The sequence below is a fragment of the Carassius auratus genome, chromosome 8 (assembly GCF_003368295.1).
Source record: "Carassius auratus strain Wakin chromosome 8, ASM336829v1, whole genome shotgun sequence".
Taxonomy (NCBI): domain Eukaryota; kingdom Metazoa; phylum Chordata; class Actinopteri; order Cypriniformes; family Cyprinidae; genus Carassius; species Carassius auratus.
Window position 1 is genome coordinate 13,131,040 of NC_039250.1, and position 17,585 is coordinate 13,148,624.

A 17,585-nucleotide genomic window follows, 5' to 3' on the forward strand; every position below is an offset into this window, starting at 1 on the left:
ATTCTTCTCAGTTTATATAATGATGATTGGTTTGATCACAATTATTTGTGAAATGTGCTGCCAATTGACTTGTTACAATCCAGCACACTAACCGTCTGATTCTACTTTCAGAAAGATTGAGAAGAAATGGGAGTTTTGAAGTATATGTTTAAGCTGAAAAATGTGGAAGATCAATGTTGTTTGTTTGCTGTAGATTATAAGGTTAGTTATAAAAATTCTGTTTTTATGAAAAGCAGATGCACTTGTTAATCATATTTTGTGGTTTAGCATATCGTTAGGTCAAATTTACCTGTTAAAGTCTACATTTAACTTTTGTGTACATTAGTTTTATCTGAAAGTTCAGCTTAAATCCAAAAGGTTTTTGTCAGTAAACAAAGACACAGTATACTTCCTAACAATCGAAGGTTAAATTAAATGACTTTAACAGAGCTTAATTATATTGGATTTATGCAAGTAATTAAATCACATATATCATTCTTTGATTGAATTTTGCACAAATCGGTTCAAAATATCAGCGTAAGTTTTTAGTATTTAAAGACTTTGTAAATTCTTTGTACAGTAAAGGGTTAATGGGTGACCAATGAAAAGTTCCCAGCATGTCCCTCTTATGAATAGTGATTAAATACTGGATAACTCTGCATTATAGACATGTTTTTTTAATTCCATATGAAAAAACTCAGTAACATCACTTATGACAATATGCGTTGAATGTTCAAAAGAAAAGCAATGACTCCAGTTTGTCACCACAACAGAGAGAGCTGTAGCTTGAATATGAACAGATCTGTTTGACTAAATCTTATGTGATTCTTCTCAGTTTAAATAATGATGATTGGTTTGATCACAATTATTTGTGAAATGTGCTGCCAATTGACTTGTTACAATTCAGCACACTAACCGTCTGATTCTACTTTTAGAAAGACTCAGAAAAAGTTGACATTTTAAAGTGCTTATTTTGTTAAAGTTGAAGATAATAAGTCAATGTGATATGTTTGCTATAGGTCATGAAGTTAGTTATAGAGGGTTTTGTTTTATGAACTATAGATGCATTTGTTAATCAAATTATGTAGTTTAGGATATTGTCTGTCGAAATATAAGTGGTAAAGTATATATCTTACTTTTGTGCACATTAGTTTTATCTAAATGTTCAGGTGAATTCCTATATTTCTTGTTGGTAAAATGACATAAGGTCCACGCACTTGTTCCAAGGAAGGTATCTGGTGCCGCCTGAAGGATTCATGTGTGTTTGGTCTTTTCAGCATGTAGAGTTATTCATTTTAGGTTAAACTCAAATCTGACTCCATTTTATTATGACCTCGAATTTAGGTTGGAATGCAAATTAATTGGTTTTACGTCTGTTTCTAATTAGTAGGCCTATTATTCTGACATTCTTCATTTTATATTAACTTGTTCATTCGTGTGCTCATGTTGTTAACAAGGATTCAACGTAATCTACTAGAGTCAATAATGACAGAGTAAAACTGAATAAAATCAAATGTAACAATTTATTATCAGTCAGGTAAATATGTATTCTGCCAATTACATATCCAATTCAAACATATCAAATCATATAAAAATAAAACATCAAATTCTCAAAGATTAATCTAAAAGTAAATTATGCTCACCTGACCTTAGAAAATACAGTATGAAGTGAAGAGACACACAACACACTACGGGGCTTTCTGGCTACAGAAATCACCCTGATCCTTTCGATGCAGTCCTTTAAATACAAAACCAAGATAAAACATCCCCCAAATGGAGGCATGAACGAACAATTGGGAATTTTCATTAACTCAGGTCCAAAACATGGGTGGTTTACAACTCAATGGGAACAGAAGGTAATTTACATTGAGGACCCTGAGAAGGGGCACTCCCATTACTGTAATCAAAATATCTCTCAACTCTTAGGATCTGTAATATCTTTTAGTCTCATTTTGTAAGGTTGAGACCATTGTACCAGTCACCCTGAGACAATTGACACCAAAACATGACTAAATATAACTTGCATTAATGTAGAGCAAATATTATTGACAATTCTGAGTGAAACCAAGTGGAGGTAGGATGGGTGAGGGAGAAAAGATGGTGAACATAGTGTGAGGAGGGAATGTGATGGTGAGGTGTGAACTGCTAGGTGTGGTGCTTCTCCAATGGCAGTGTTACTTCTGCAGGAAGGTGTTCAGGAGAGTGTTCAAATGTTAATTTTCAGGAAAGTCCTTTGTTCTCTTTGGGAGAAGTCATCCCTCAGTCCAGATGGACAAACTCCAGCCTTACAATGACATTTATTTTCTAACAAGAATATTGACTAACTTACATTAAATAAATGCTCTTTTAATTCCATAAAAGAAAACTCAGTAACATGACAATATGAATTGAATGTTGAAAAGAAAAGCAATGACTCCAGTTTGCCACCACAACAGAGAGAGCTGTAGCTTGAGTATGAACAGATCTGTTTGACTACAACTATTGTGATTCTTCTCAGTTTAAATAATGATGATTGGTTTGATCACAAATGTTTGTGAAATGTGCTGCCAATTGACTTGTTACAATTCAGCACACTGACCGTCTGACTCTACTTCCAGGAAGATTGAGAAGAAATGGGAATTTTGAAGTGTTTGGTTTGTTTAAACTTAAAAGTGAGTGAAAAATCAATGCTTGCTGTAGTTAATGGTGTTAGTTTTTTGGTTATCAAGTTGGTTCAAAATATCAGCAGATTTAAGTCTTTACAGGCTTTGTGACTTTTTTGTCCAGTAAAGGGTTAATAAATGATCAATGAAAAGTTCCCAGCATGCCCCTCTCATGAATATGATTAAATATAGGCTAACATTATATTATGTACATACTTTTTTTTTTATATATATATATGGAAAAACTCACTTATGTAACTTTTATGTGACACTATGTATTGAATGTTAAAAAGAAAATCGGAGTCAAATTAGTCGGACTCAATTAAAATAATTTTAGGGCAAGTAAATGAAGCTGGATTGCTGTATATAGAATGAAAATCTTTATTTGATTAGTAGAAAATTAACTGGAGAAATAAACCTTTTCAAAACATAAAATCAATTGCTTCACAGATGATTCATTATTTTGAAGCGCTAGAGACACCACATTCTTGAATCAGCTGAATACAACGACAACTCATACCAAAACATGCAAAAGTAAATAAATAGAAAGCCAATACAAAATGCTTTCTTGAAAGCAGATATTTAATGCAATCAAAATAATATAAAAAAATTAGATATGAAGTGTGTGTGTAATTAAAAAATAATACTCATTAATTTGCAGGGCTTGTTTTGTTTGTTTTATGGAGAGCTTGCCTAAATAGCCCAAGTACTAATTTTTACTACTCATCAAATAAATGTCTGGTTAAAAATGTGGGGAAACCATAGGTTCAATGGTTCGCAGCTGGAGTGGGGGGTGGGTTGCCAATCTCAATGAACTCACTAAAAAACAAATGATATTTCGAAATGTTTTGAAACAGTTATGACATAACAAAGCCTTGTTTACTGAAATCATATGACGCAGTTTTTATATACTTGCTATGAACCACTGTTTCAAAACGAATGATTTGCAAAGTTTTAAGTTCGTTTATAAACCAGCTATCACTAATTGTTAGAGTTTGATGATTGGTGAGAAAGGAGGGGCTATTAGAAGCCTATGGCCTCAAGGAGTGGAGGGAGGCAGACGGTGGTTAGGGAAAAGGGGGGCTCTAGGAGAGAAGCATCGGGTGAAAGCCATAAAATGTCAGGAGATGAAAGTAATAAAGTTAGGAATACTGGAGGTAGTGAAAAATTTGTTGTCTTGTTTAAGTGAGTTGGAATTAGGGAAGTGAACACATTAAGGGTTACCATTACTTTGTAAAGTCAGATTCAGGCCAAGACATTGTTTAAAGTTATGTTAAGAGTTATTAGGTAGTTATTAAGGAGTTATTAGGTATAATAATGCTAGAGATGTGTGGAAACTGGTGGTCAAGGTGGAGGCGCTGTAGGAAGCCAGCATGGAGTCAGTGAAGCAGTGTATAGAGTGTTTGAAGGTTTGTTTGTGAAGGAAATCTTTGAAAATATTAAGGCGTCCCAGGTAGCTGATGTGGTGAGATTTAAGCGTAGGGGTGGAGCTGGAGATCCACCATTCCTGTTAATGTTTAAAGATGGTGTACTGTTATAGAAAGTGGTCCTTGGCATTACAGTATGTGAAGGATTACATTAAATCACATTGCGCTGCTATAATTTAGGTTCGGTTATAATAGGTTTGGACATGTTGCTGGGTCTTGTCGGTAAAAGAAGGTGTCCAAAGTATGGTGGAGATCACGTAATACAAAATTGCAAGGCAGAGGCTCCAAAGTGCCAAACTGAAATGTACAGTAACTGTGATGGGAATCGTGCAGTAGGGTGTTATGGTTGTGATAGGCAGGTGCAGTTTATGAAGAATCAGAGCAAGATGTTGTATGAGTTCAAAGAGTGGTAATGGAGATGAAGCGGTGTTAAATGGATTAAAACCATACAGCAACACACTTCAGTTCACAATCACAAATGTGCACTATTTATGACATTCATTAAGCAGTTAGTTGAACTTCCTGCATGAGTTTTCTTAGTAAATTATTTAATAGTTTAATTCAAAATATAAAATAGAAATTCAGTAGATGACAATGAGGGAGATCTAAATATAGCATTAATTGAGTTAATCCATATTTACACTTCACTTGTGTCGTCATCGACCCACAGCACCTAACAGTTCAAATAAAGAGAGTTTTAATACATCTGAATCCACACAAGCACATCTGCTTTATTATTTAAACAAACACATGTACATGTAGCGCTGCATGTATCTGTTTACCAGCTTTTTGACAACTGTTCACACCATATCAAGGTTGTAATACCTTCTTTGTATATCTAGTTTTGGCTCTTTCTGAACTTCAACCACTTTCTGTTATGTCAGAAGCTGTGAAAGAGAGCGAAACTTGTTACATAAAACACCTAAGTAAATTTAGTCTCTGGACTGAAATACATTTTTTTTTAATAATTTTTTTCCCTATGAATGAGAAATTTAAGTCATTGTGGTCACTGATGTGCAGGGTTTGGCTAATTCTAAAATGTATTTCACTACAATTTACAAGATACATGCTTCAAAAAGTAAATGTATGCTGACATTCGCTACCCTTACGAAAAAGAAGTTTAGTCAAGTGTGCTATTAGTATACTTCTTTTAAACTAAAAATAGGAAAGTATACCTTTAGTTTACTTTTTATGTACTTCTCAGAAATGCTCTTTATGTACTTCTCGGAAATATACTTAAAATTACGTCTGTAAGTATACTTGACTTATAATTACAAAAAGTCTAAATATATTTGAGCTATACTCCTAGAATCTGTGTTTTCATTGTTTTATGGTAGAGGTTGCTAGTAAGCATTTTCTTTACAAAATTTTCAAAAATACACAAGTGAAGAAGTGAAGGCACAGTACATCAATGTGACATCAGGAAGACGTTGGACTCCAACTAATCCAACATCAGTCAGACGTCATATTTTGGTTGAAAATTAAAGTTGGGTTGTAATCATCATGAAATAATCTGATTCACTGATGTTTTTTAATCTAACAATTATGTTGTTCCATTAGTACATTCACATTACAAACCCTGTGTTTCTGCCGCATAAGATCCAGCAGTATTATAACAATCAGTTAAAAAATTTTAACAAACATGAGCTCAACAAATTTAACCTATGTTGACACACACAGACATCAACAATCAGCGCATGAATCTCAACAATGGTGACATGCTTCATGCAGCAATGCATGCTGGGAGCCATGCGTTTTATACTATGGTGGCTCCCAGCATGCATTTCTGCATGAATTATGTCACCATTGTTGAGATTCATATACTGATTATTGATGTCTATGTGTCTCAAAAGCTTTTTCTCCCAAAATGTATTAAAAAATAAAATTTCAGAATGTCTGGTCTGAGAGAAGAAAATTTTGTCTCTTGAATATTGTTCATTAACAATAAATAACCACTTTGGGTCAATGACGATAAAAAAAAATGTTCCTTAATCATTTTTCTATAACTATATCACCTTATCTTTGTTTATGGTTCATTTTATAACCAATTATGAGTTTTGGTAAACACTTTTACAGGAACCACAAACTTAGTAAGCCAAGAGTCAAACTAACCAACTAAAGCAAACACTGATCACAATAATGGTGACCAAACATTTTCAAATAAAACATTAACATCTAAACCTCAGTTAATTCTCAAAAAGAATAAAGTCAAACTGGTTAGTAATAAGTGAAGCTGGTAATACATGTACTGCCATGCATTTCACCGTTTTTTTTTTTTGGGGGGGGGGGGGGGGGGGTTGTTTATTACAGCCAAAATTCAGCATCTGCCCAACATTGGAGCTTGACGTCAAACAGTCATTGGATTTAGATGTCAACCCGATTTTCATTTTCAACCAAAATCCAACGTCTAACCGCTATTATTATGTTTGAGATATCAATCACTGTTCGATGACCATAATGTTTGTATAAACTGTAGGTAACAACTGGTAAAATGTACATCTATGTCATAAAAACCATAATAATACCTACACAATATTTTTCTTCTCAGCCATGTCATCAATTGCTCTTTAGTGAAATCTCCTCATCCGTTGTCTGATTGGAATTTTGCAAGGATTTCTGTATAGTTAAAGTGTGCATAGCCTGCATCTGCAACTTTTTTTTTGTAACATACACACATTAAAGTGTTTAAAAAAAGATTGCATGAAGCTAGAATGAAATGTTTTTGTTTACAAGCAGATACACTGTTCTTTCTTTGTATGTTTTGCATGCTCAGATATTCAAAATAACAAAAAATTCAAACCTAAATAGGGACCTAGTAGTCTTAAAATATGATATGTCACTTAAAGAAAACTTATGAGTATACTTGCAGTATAAGTGTACAAAGTATTTAATTACTAAACTATCAGCAAATCAAGTTCACTTTTATTATAATTGCAGTACAAACTACAAACATAGATGTAAACTAGTTGTATACTCAAAGTTTGCTACTGTTATACTTAAAGTATATTTAAAAGTATATTTTATATACTAGAAAATGGGCCGATTTAGTCCCAAGGAGTACTGAAACAGTACACTTACAAGTATACTACTAGAACACTTTGTATACTTGCTACCTAAAGTATACTTAAAAGTATACTTGAACCTTACTTAAGTAAACTTAATAAAATAAACTTGAAGTATACTACTTTTTGCTAAGGGTACTTACTTCGGATTAGCACTGTGCTGCACACTGTTTCATTATGCGGGGCTGCGCTGGCTTGACCGCAAGAGCGGATGTGTAATGTCTGCGAACTGTATTGGCGTACTGCTGGGGTGTGCTTGCTTTACACTACGTGTTTATTTCAATGCTGGGCACTTATAACATCAGCTGCCTGGTAGCCTGGTCTGCTACAAATTTAATACGGTGCCCTGTTCTCTCTCTCCAATGCATACAATGTTTTGACCATACAACAGTCACCATCGTCATCAGGTTTCTCTTTACGAGCGAATGCCTCTATACATTTAATTAGTTTATTTGCTTATTTTGTTTATTTTTGCTTTCTTTGTTGATGTGAACCTATTACTTTTTAAAAACAAAGTAGTTTTCTTTTGTTGCAGATCAGTGTTGATTTTTTTTTCTTGTGCTAGCCGAGTTTCTATGAACTTGTTGACCGACCATTATATATTTTTTTTGATCAGGTATGTGACATGGTAGTTTTCGTCCCATCCATTGTTTCTATGGATTGGTATACTATGACCAGCAGATCTATATCTCTGTCATTCTATTGAATAACTAGTTTTATAATGATGTGCCTGAGTGTGCGTGTGGGTATAAATTATTATATGTCTAAATTGTTATTCTGCTTCCTCTCCAGCGTTGGGGTGACCAGGACTCGTGTCTGTGTGGCGATCCTCTCTCTCTCTCTCTCTGCTTGGTGGTGGTCCCTTCCGAGTGGTGTTCCACGTGTGTAGTTTGAGGTGTGGGTCTAGTGCACGAGTGTTTGTTGTGTGTTTGTTTTCCTGAACACTTTATCTTTCTTCCATTGTTCGGACAATCAGTGTTTATTTGATGCTGTGCTGATTGAGTTTTATGGATGATATTGCACACTTGACATGCATGTCTTCACTTTTTGGTCAATATAATTTTTTTTATAAAATGCATCTTTTTCCAGTTTTCTCTGAAAGACATACTGTATTTATACTGTTTTGTTTTTTTAATAAAAGTATTTGCATAATGAAAATAGTTAACTTTTACAACATTACTGCCTTTTTATTCTTCATAGCTTTATTTTTCAAAAACAAGCTTGGTGACAGAGGATGAAGTGCAGTAATATGGGCACTTTGTCTTTAAATGAAAAATTTGACATATCAATAAATACTGGAAAATTATTACAGAATTATGTACTTTCATTATGCTTTATTTCAGTTTTTATTCCTAGAGATCAATTGGTAAAGCAAGGCAAATCACAGAAACAAAAAAGTGAATAATCTAATAACTTAATAAATTAACTTTTTTTACTTTTTATTAGTAAATGCCCTTGTCTTAGGTAAAATGTTATATAATTTCTGTATTTGCATTATTGTTGGAAGAAGGTGTAGACGTTAATAAAACACTATCTAATAGGTAGCAAATTTAAGTTATTGTTAACCAATCTATCCCTTTATTCGAAAAACAGAAAACAGCGCTCATGAATGAGCATAAGTGGTTAAGGAAGTGTGATGACGCTGCTCAGCTTTGATGTCATTGGCTGTGAATGTCCCTTGTCACTGCAGGACTGTCTGTTGTTGGACTATCTTTTAACCCATATTAAACAGAGCATCATGTTACAAAATAATGTTTTGCTGCTATTATTACATTAGTAATATATTAAGTCAACAATGAAGTGTTTCTATGTTGAGAAAAATCACCTCTTTAGTGAGAGCTTAACCCTAGCCCTAAGAATAACTTCAATGAACTACAAAAAACAGCCCCCTAGTGTTGCCTTTCCATAGATAGAACGATGGAGGTTTGTATGTAATGTGGTTTAAAATGTTTTATTAATGAAATTAAATAATATATTTAATGGAAAACTGGACATATAAATATGTTCACTGTGTAAATCTCTATGATATATTTGAGAGACATGAGGAAATTTAGTATTTTAGTGAGTGAGTAATATTTAAAATGCCTTTATGCCACCTTTCCATTTATTTTTGAAAAATGTGCCCAACATTATTTTATCAGCATAGTATAAGTAGTAATCCTGCAGATTTTCACTTTGATACGTTAATTGTACTCTGATTTACAGCCATTTAAAATGTACAGATTTGGGATTTTCCAGGGGGTGCTACTGGTGCCCCTGGGGTTAGAAGGGCAGTAAAACCTACATGTATGTATTCTCCTCATCATGGACAACAAACTGAGCTGAGTCACATTTAAATCTGACAGTTTTCACAGATCAACCTTTTCTATTCTTACATCATTGCTAGTATACCTTTTGGCAGGACATTGTGAGGCCATCCGACGAAACATGGACAAAATTATAAAGATATTATTTAATAATAAAAATAATAGATTATTTATTTGATTTTTTAAGTAAACAGCAATAAATATAATGGATGAACCTGCAACAACTTGCCATTATCTATTCCCCACTGTTAAGCAGTAATCAAGGACAATGTATACACATTGTGATACTTTACTATTAAACAAGGACAAATTCATTAATATATATATATATATAAAACACAAATAAATATTTTTTATATTCTCTTCATTTTTGTCCTCCATTATTTTGAACATGCTATCATACAATTTAAGATTTATTCATATAGAAATATCGGAATGAATTACTTCTACAATAACTTTGTATTTATGAGGCTTGAAACTACTGATTATCTATCTAACTATAAATGGATTAAAATTGTAAAGACAGACATAAATCTTATAGGTTTGGAATGACATGAGGGCAATAAAATTATTTTGTGTGTGATTTTTTCCTTTAAGAGGGAAGACCAAGAATGATAACCCTGCAAATAAGACAACTCCAAAGTTGGTTTGAGTTCTGCAATGAACACCACAGACATCAATGGTTTTAATGAAATGAGCAAGTAATCACACTGTTGTTGCATCAAAATGTGAAGTAAACAGGCAGGAGACAACAGAAACATTTATTTTCTAAAAATAACTTAAATAAATCTCAAAAGAATGATGCTCTCCTATGTCTACAAAAACAAAAAAACAAACATTATTTTACTCTTAGTAAAAATAAAAAAAAACGGATAACTGATAACATGAATTATGAAGTTTACTTTCCTTAAACTATCTTTCCCTCTCTTCCAAAGAAGCTGAGAAAACCACATCCTCACACAAGCAGATTTCTGTGTCCTTAAATCCAAAGTTAGTTTGGGTTCTGCAAAGAGGGACATCAATGGTTTCAATAAAATATGAACATACAATCACACTATTGTTGAATCAAAATATGAAGTTAACAGGCAGGACACAAATAACATTAATTTTCAAAAAAAAAAAAAACTTACATAAGTCTCAAAAGAATGAAGTTATCTTATCTCTGGATTTCAACATCTACAAAAACCAAACATTATTTTAGTTTTAGTAAAAAACATAAAAAAATAAAAAAAGATAGAATTCTGAAGTTTACTCGCCTTAAACCCATCTGTCCCTCTCTTCTGAAGAAGCGGAGAACAAAAAGGAAAAAAAAAACAGTAAAAACGGTAAAAAACAATAAAACACAAATAATGTGCTGGTTATGTTGTCATTCCTTTGCTCTCTAACTGAATGCAATGTTATAATAGCATGTTAATTTTCATAATCAAGTGATTATGGTGGTGTCTGTTAGGCATGATCTACTAGAATGACTTAAAGTGTTATTATAGTAGTCAAATAATAATTTTGCAATATTTGAGTGAGTAGTACAAATTTTAATTATTTTTTTTGCTTCTTACATTTTATGACAATGAACCGTAATGTGATAATCTGAACATATTGATTTAACAACAGTTTGAGTTTTAAATATTTTGGCCAGCGGTGTCTGCAACACTCAAAGAGAGAAATCAACAATCAGCATATGAATCTCAACAATGGTAATAATCAAAAGGTTTATGATGCAAAGCATGCTGAGTACCAGCTCAGGATAAAACTCATCCATGACTCCCAGCATGCATTGCGGCATGAATAAATTATGATGCTGAATTGTTCACTTATTTTCTTGAATTCTTATGTACTTATAATTTTGCTTTAGTCTTAAGTTTTAGTAGCATGTTTTGTGAAGTTCAGAACCTATCTGTTTATTTATTTTGTGGATTGTCACCATTGTTGTGATTCATACACTGATTATTGATGTTTCTGTCTAAAGATCAGCGCAGGTTTTTTTATGAGTGAAATTTTCTTAACAGTCTTTCATAACTTGAGGATCAGCAGTGTTTCTTATTTTGCTGTAGTGTCAATATTCAATAAGTGAAGGGACACGGGATTGGATCAGAAATAATAGAGTGTTTGTTGTCATGAATCTATGAACAGCAATACCAGATTTTTTTTTTTCTTCTGTTTACTTTTTTTCCGCTATAACAGGTTCCAAAAAAGCATTGTTACAGCATGTAAAAAAAAAAAAACATGTTTTAAAGTCACGTTTAAGAGCCCAACTAAAGTAAACACTGATCTCCATCATGGTAGTGAAAAAAAAACACCTAAACCTATTTAACTCTCAATAAGATCTTCTGTAGACATCTGACAGAAATAAAGTCAGTCTGGTTAGTAATGTGAATCTGGTGAAGCTGTTTTATGAGTTGTTTAATCAGATCTTGAGAGATTTTATGAATTATTTTATTTCAGTTGATTTCATCTAAGGCAGTGGCTCAAGTCAGTTGTATTCCTTGTGTTTCTCTTTCCTTTAGTAATTTTGTTTGTTAATAGCAGGTGTTCATCACTCATGCTCAATCATCAATTAATCACAGAATTATCTCATTAACTTCACTAATTCAGTGTTACTCAAACACTCTGTAGTGTGTACACATTATAAGTGTTCACTTAAAACTGAGGATTTTGTTGTGGGGTTTAAAGGGTTAAAAATTTAATATGAAGAAAAAACAGCATGAAACATAATTTAACAGTAATAAACTGTAATTAATTTACAGGAAACAAACTGTAGAAAAACAGTTATTTACTGGCGCCCCTGCTGCCAGTAAATAACTGTTTTTCTACAGTTTGTTGCCGTAAATTAATGTTTGCCAGCAAAAAAAGTGTTTTTCTACAGTTTGTTGCCGTTAAGTCAAGGAAAAACAGTAATATACTGTTAAATGTAAATGTCAGATTTACCAAATGAAAAAAAATAATAATTTAACTAAAATATTTGTGAGCATCCATAGAAAAAAATGTATGCAAAGTCATACACTGATAATGAGAGTAAATACTGAACTCAACTGTCTTAATGTCTTATCACAAGAGAGATCTGTTAATGTAGTTTTGTTGTTCACCATTGTTCTGAAAAGTAGAACCTGTGCTTCAGTCAATGATGAGCCACAATTTCTGCTTTTCTGTTGCTTTATATAAAGATGCTGATACAGTGGTGATCTCTGTGTTAAGTACTTCAGCACATACATGTGTGCTATAGCTGACAATTAACTGCAGTGATTTAAGTTAAAGTCATGCATTTAGTTTCTTTACTACACTGTAAAAAAATTTGCCGTTAAATAACAGTAATTTTCTGGCAGCAGGGGTGCCAGTAAAGTACTGTTAATTTACAGCTCTTAACCATTAATTTACCACTCTTATTTTTTAACAGTATTTTACAATAAATTCTACCATGGAAATTAACTCCACTCCCACTGCTTCAAACAGTTCGAGTTTTTAAACTAGCATTCCTACGATGTTAGTACTATGAACTTATTTCATTTGAGTCCACTGAGAAGGAATATTTCTTACACTTAATGTGCAGTAATAAAGTAACTAAATACATGACTTTTACTCAAATCACTGCAGCTCATTGTCAGCTGTATTAGACATGTATGTGCTAAAGTACTTAACACAGAGATCACCACTGTATCAGCGACTCCACATTTACTGCCTTTATATAAAGCAGCAGAAAATCAGAATTTGTGGCTCATCATTGACTGAAGCACCGGCTCTACTCTCCAGCACAATGGTGAACAACAAAACTACATTAAACTAAACGATCTCTCTTGTGCAAACACACATTAATACAGTCAAGTTCAGTATTTACTCTCATTATCAGTGTATGACTTTGCCTAATTTTTTTTCTATGGATGTTCACAAATATTTTAGTTAAATTAACTTATTTTTCATTTGGTAAATCTGACGTTTACATTTTACAGTATATTACTGTTTTTCCTTGACTTGACGGCAAAAAACTGTAGAAAAACACTTTTTTTTGCTGGCAACCATTAATTTACGGCAAGAAACAGTAGAAAAACAGTTATTTACTGGCAGCAGGGGTGCCAGTAAATAACTGTTTTTCTACAGTTTGTTTCCTGTAAATTAATTACAGTTTATTACTGTTAAATTATGTTTCATTCTGTTTTTTCTTCATCTTAAATCTTTAACCCTTTAAACCCCACAAGAAAATCCTCAGTTTTAAATGAACACTTATAATGTGTGCACACTACAGATTGTTAGAGTAACACTGAATCAGTGAAGTTAATGAGATAATTCGGTGATTAATTGATGATTGAGCATTAGTGATAAACACCTGCAGAATCACTGAAGGAAAGAGAAACACAAGAACTACAAATGACTTCAGCCACAGCCTTAGATGAAATCAACTGAATAAAAGAATACATCAAATCTCTCAAGATCTGATTAAACAACTACTAAAACAGCTTCACCAGATTCACATTACTAACCAGACTGACTTTATTTCTGTCAGATGTCTACAGAAGAACTTATGGAGAGTTAAATAGGTTTAGGTGTTTTTTTCACTACCATGATGGAGATCAGTGTTTACTTTAGTTGGGCTCTTGAACGTGACTTTTCAACAACTAAGGTTTTTTTTTTCATGCTGTAACAATGCGCCTTTGGAACCTGTTATAGCAAAACAAAAGTACACAGAAGAAAAAAAATCTAATATTGTTGTTTATAGATTGACAAGAACAAATACTATTTCTGATCTAATCCCGTATCTCTTCTCTTATTGAATATTGATACTACAGCATGAGAAGGAACACTGCTGAGCCATAAGTTATGAAAGACTGTTAAGAAAATGTCACTCATAATAAATAAAAAAAATCTTTGCTGAAATTTAGACAGAAATATCAAGAATCAGCGTATGAATCACAACAATGGTGACAATCCACAAAATAAATGAACAGATCAGTTCTGAACATCACAACACATGCTACTAAAACTTAAAACAAATGCAAAATTATAAGCACATAAGAATTCAAGAAAATAAGTGAACAATTCAGGGGCATAATTTATTCATGCCGCAATGCATGCTGGGAATCATGGATGAGTTTTATCCTGTGCTGGTACCCAGCATGCATTGCATCATGAACCTTTTGATTGTCACCATTGTTGAGATTCATATGCTGATTGTTGATTTCTCTCTTTGAGTGTTGTGGGGACTGCTGCCCGAAATACTTTTTAACTAAAACTAGTCGTTAAATCCATAAATCCTGGTTGTCACACTACTTTTCTATCTTACAAAATTGAAGTGTCATTCACTCAAATATTTCAACACCAAATTAATATTTGATTATTATAGCAACACTTTAAGTCAGTCTAGTAGATTATGCCTGTTAGAAACAACCATAATCACTTGACTATCAAAATTAATACTGCTGTAACAGATGCATCATAAATACAGCAATAAAACAAAATGTAAAGTGCAAAAGTCAATGGTCAGGAGCCCAACTAAAGCAAACACTGATCTCCACAATGGTGACACTAAACGAAACAGTAACATTATCATCTAAATCTCTTTAATTCTCAATAAGATCTTTTGATCTCTGTTCTCTGATCTGACAGAAATAAAGTCAGTCTGGTTAGTAATGTGTGAAGTTGGTGAAGCTGTTTGTTGATCATTTAATTCTTCAGTTGATTTCATCTAAGGCTGTGGCTGAAGTCAGTTGTATTTCATGTGTTTGTCTTGTTATGTTTTTTTTTCTTCAGTGATTCTACTCATTAACAGCAGCTGTTGATCATTGTCTGAATTCACTCATTAGTGTTCATTCTCTCTGTCAGGTGGACTATATTAGTAAACTCATGTAGGGAATAGTGAATGAGGGTGTAGGGTGTGATTTGAAACACAGCCGCTGAGTGTCGAATTTGAACGTTGTTAATTTACGATATATAGCAGCAGGCTACTTCTCGAAAACGATGAATATTACCCAGAATGCACTGTTTTAGTGAAAAACAGTATTTTACTGTCGAAATTTGGCCGTTTTTTTACAGCGATTTTTAACAGTGTAGTTCTTGTGTTTCTCTTCTCTTCAGTGATGTTGATTGGTAACAGCAGGTGTTCATCACTAATACACAATCATCATTTAATTAGTCACTTTATCATCTCGTTAACTTTTATCTCTTGGGATTTAACTCAAGACCCTTTTGTGACTTGGAAGGAATGACTTGGTTCCTCCTCTGGTGAAATCAGCTGCTGAGTTCATGAGTGGAGCAAAAATATGGCAGGACTTTTACTCTTTGGCACCTGGACTTCCCACCTCTGCACCGATGTGACATCATAGCAAGGTGGACTGCCCTCAGACACACTTCTAACTGGCATGCATCTCTTGTCTGTTCAAATCTAATTTTCAAAGCCTATATTTTACTTTTGTGCATATTAGTTTTATCTGGATGTTTAGGTGAAATCCTTAATTTTTCTATTAGTAAAAAAACATTTACTTCCTGACAATGACAGGTTGTATAAAAACAACTTTAACAGAGCTTAATTATATTGGATTTACTTAATAACTAAATCATATATCATCCTTTGAATTTTGCTCAAATTGGTTCAAAATATCAGTGGAAGTGTTCAGTCTTTAAAGACTTTGTAAATTCTTTGTCCAGTAAAGGGTTAATGAGTAACCAAAGAAAAGTTCCCAGCATGCCTCTCTCAAGAATATGATTGAATACTGACTAACTTTGCATTAAATAATTGCTCTTTTAAATCCATATGAAAAAACTCAGTAACATCCCTTAAGACAATATGCATTGAATGTTAAAAAGAAAAGCAGACTCCAGTTTGTCACCACAACAGAGAGAGCTGTAGCTTGAATATGAACAGATCTGTTTGACTAAATCTTATGTGATTCTTCTCAGTTTATATAATGATGATTGGTTTGATCACAATTATTTGTGAAATGTGCTGCCAATTGACTTGTTACAATCCAGCACACTAACCGTCTGATTCTACTTTCAGAAAGATTGAGAAGAAATGGGAGTTTTGAAGTATATGTTTAAGCTGAAAAATGTGGAAGATCAATGTTGTTTGTTTTCTGTAGATTATAAGATTAATAAAAAAATTATGTTTTTATGAAAAGTAGATGCACTTGTTAATCATATTATGTGGTCTAGCATATCGTTAGGTCAAATTTACCTGTTAAAGTCTACATTTTACTTTTGTTGAACATTAGTTTTATCTGAAAGTTCAGCTTAAATCCAAAAGGTTTTTGTCAGTAAACAAAGACACGGTATACTTCCTAACAATCGAAGGTTAAATTAAACGACTTTAACAGAGCTTAATTATATTGGATTTATGTAAGTAATTAAATCACATATATCATTCTTTGATTGAATTTTGCACAAATCGGTTCAAAATATCAGCGTAAGTTTTTAGTATTTAAAGACTTTGTAAATTCTTTGTACAGTAAAGGGTTAATGGGTGACCAATGAAAAGTTCCCAGCATGTCCCTCTTATGAATAGTGATTACATACTGGATAACTCTGCATTATAGACATGTTTTTTTTAATTCCATATGAAAAAACTCAGTAACATCACTTGACAATATGCGTTGAATGTTTAAAAGAAAAGCAATGACTCCAGTTTGTCACCACAACAGAGAGAGCTGTAGCTTGAATATGAACAGATCTGTTTGACTAAATCTTATGTGATTCTTCTCAGTTTAGATAATGATGATTGGTTTTATCACAATTATTTGTGAAATGTGCTGCCAAATTGACTTGTTACAATTCAGCACACTAACCGTCTGATTCTACTTTCAGAAAGGCTGAGAGAAATTGGAGTTTTAAAGTGTTTATTTTGTTAAATTTGAAAATAATAATACTAAGTCAATGTGATATGTTTGCTTTAGGTTGTGAGGTTAGCTATAGAGGATTTTGTTTTATGAACTATAGATGCTTTTGTTAATCAAATGATGTAGTTTAGGATATTGTCTGTCAAAATATAAGTGGTAAAGTATATATCTTACTTTTGTGCACATTAGTTGTATCTAAATGTTCAGTTGAATTACTATATTTCTTGTTAGTAAAATGATAATAAGGTCCACGCACTTGTTCCAAGGAAGGTATCTGGTGCTGGCTGAAGGATTCATGTGTGTTTGGTCTTTTCAGCATGTAGAGTTATTCATTTTGGGTTAAACTCAAATC

General features: G+C 32.9%; 5 non-coding genes across 5 annotated transcripts; all 5 read left to right on the forward strand.

Moving 5' to 3' along the window:
* LOC113108024 (small nucleolar RNA U13) lies at positions 1-101 on the forward strand. The gene has a single exon (XR_003292742.1). It is a non-coding gene; the product is annotated as a small nucleolar RNA U13 (small nucleolar RNA).
* Positions 102-803: 702 nt separating this feature from the next.
* On the forward strand, positions 804-904 carry LOC113108022 (small nucleolar RNA U13). The gene has a single exon (XR_003292740.1). It is a non-coding gene; the product is annotated as a small nucleolar RNA U13 (small nucleolar RNA).
* Positions 905-2,465: 1,561 nt separating this feature from the next.
* LOC113108025 (small nucleolar RNA U13) lies at positions 2,466-2,566 on the forward strand. Its single transcript, XR_003292743.1, has one exon. It is a non-coding gene; the product is annotated as a small nucleolar RNA U13 (small nucleolar RNA).
* A 13,721-nt stretch (positions 2,567-16,287) lies between these two features.
* On the forward strand, positions 16,288-16,388 carry LOC113108023 (small nucleolar RNA U13). Its single transcript, XR_003292741.1, has one exon. It is a non-coding gene; the product is annotated as a small nucleolar RNA U13 (small nucleolar RNA).
* A 701-nt stretch (positions 16,389-17,089) lies between these two features.
* On the forward strand, positions 17,090-17,191 carry LOC113108021 (small nucleolar RNA U13). Its single transcript, XR_003292739.1, has one exon. It is a non-coding gene; the product is annotated as a small nucleolar RNA U13 (small nucleolar RNA).
* Positions 17,192-17,585: the final 394 nt, after the last annotated feature.